The 1,563-nt window shown below is 29.8% G+C and overlaps 1 non-coding gene across 1 annotated transcript; it reads left to right on the forward strand.

Annotated features, from left to right (window-relative positions):
- The first annotated feature begins 944 nt into the window (after positions 1–944).
- Positions 945–1,016, forward strand: TRNAE-UUC (transfer RNA glutamic acid (anticodon UUC)). The gene has a single exon. It is a non-coding gene; the product is annotated as a tRNA-Glu (tRNA).
- Positions 1,017–1,563: the final 547 nt, after the last annotated feature.

Raw genomic sequence — 1,563 nt, forward strand, 5'->3', positions numbered from 1 at the left:
AAGGCCGAGGCGGTTCTATCGATCATGCACCTTTACAGACTCTTTTGCTAATCCTGAACTCCCCAAAAAGACACTTTTATAGATGATTTTATACGGGTTCTTTGAATTTGTGAGTTAAGAGACTGAGTTTGGCAAAATCAATTTTGGGTTTGTGTTTAGCCCTGTTATAAATCTATGATTTTGGGAGCTATAAGGCAGCGGTTATAACATGATTGATTCAAGCTTATGGAGTTTTGATAGTCAATTATTGGTTCCTTGTGGTAAGATAGGCAGATCAAAGATCAAATCTTTGACTAGAAAAAACAAAAAATCTAATCTTTAATACACCAAGTTTTTGGGTGCAGTTAGAGAAATACCCGAGAAATACCCAAGGAATTAAAGTTGGTAATAGATTTTTAAGCTTTGATTTTATTTTAGTTTATAGATTTTTTGGTGCAATTTGATTTTTAAGTTATGAATCAAAAGATCCTTAAACAGATTGGTAGAGGGTGTTAACCAAGAAAGAGAAAGAGAGAATGTGGAGAAAAGAGAAAAAAAAAAATGATTATTTATTTTCTTATTGCAAAGAATTCTTTCTTAATTAATTATTTCTTCCAAATCCCTTAAAAAAGAATTCGTGTGGCTTATAAGCGGGAATTATTTAAACTTTTTGCGAGAGTGTTCTCAGTAGCATTTCTCTTCAAATTAATCTTTAAGAAAATAGAAGAATTTAACCCTTTCTTCCAAGTGAAATAAAACTAAACAAAATGATGCCTAAGCAAACAAATAAAAAAATGATGGATACAAACTATGGAGTCCGTACTTACTTCATACATTCAGAAATGTAACAAAAACATTAAAGTATTTCAAATTTGTTTTACACTGTTATATTTTTAAATGTTTTAGAACGCAGCATGACAGAGAGATTTGTATTATATTAATCTTTAACAAGGTATTAGCAACGCTCCGTTGTCGTCCAGCGGTTAGGATATCTGGCTTTCACCCAGGAGACCCGGGTTCGATTCCCGGCAACGGAACCTTTTTTATGCTGCTGCTCTCTTCTTTCTTTCACTTTTCTGAAGTAATTGGGTGTACAAAGCACATGCTATATTTGGAACATGTTTAATATATAATTAAGCATATCATCACAGCTTTTTTAATTGTATTATATATATCTGATTGGACTTCAAATTGGCATAAATCTTTTGTTGTAAACAAAAAAAAAAATTATTCATGGAAATTTTTTTTCTTCAAGTCTCATTCAAATGTTCCTCATCCATTTTTTTTTTTAATTTTTTTATATATCTCTTATTTGCTAATACCCCTTAATTCATGGAGTATGTATCTTTATATATTTTATTATTTATTTATTAGGTAATTGCAAAACCTGCAAACACTAGCTTACTTTAATCACAATATAAGATTATAAGAGATCATATGAAGATCTATGACTGCATGAGTAAAAATAAATCCCAATATTCTGATTTATTCAAATCGAAGATCCTAAAAAAAAAAAAAATTAAATCCCAACTAGACAATGTTACTGTTGCAAATGCACTTCTTTTTTCTTTCTTTTTTTTTTTT

This window comes from Cornus florida, unplaced genomic scaffold, assembly GCF_030987335.1.
Source record: "Cornus florida cultivar Cherokee Brave unplaced genomic scaffold, ASM3098733v1 CherokeeBrave_3.0.0_Hap2_Chr03, whole genome shotgun sequence".
Taxonomy (NCBI): Eukaryota; Viridiplantae; Streptophyta; class Magnoliopsida; order Cornales; family Cornaceae; genus Cornus; species Cornus florida.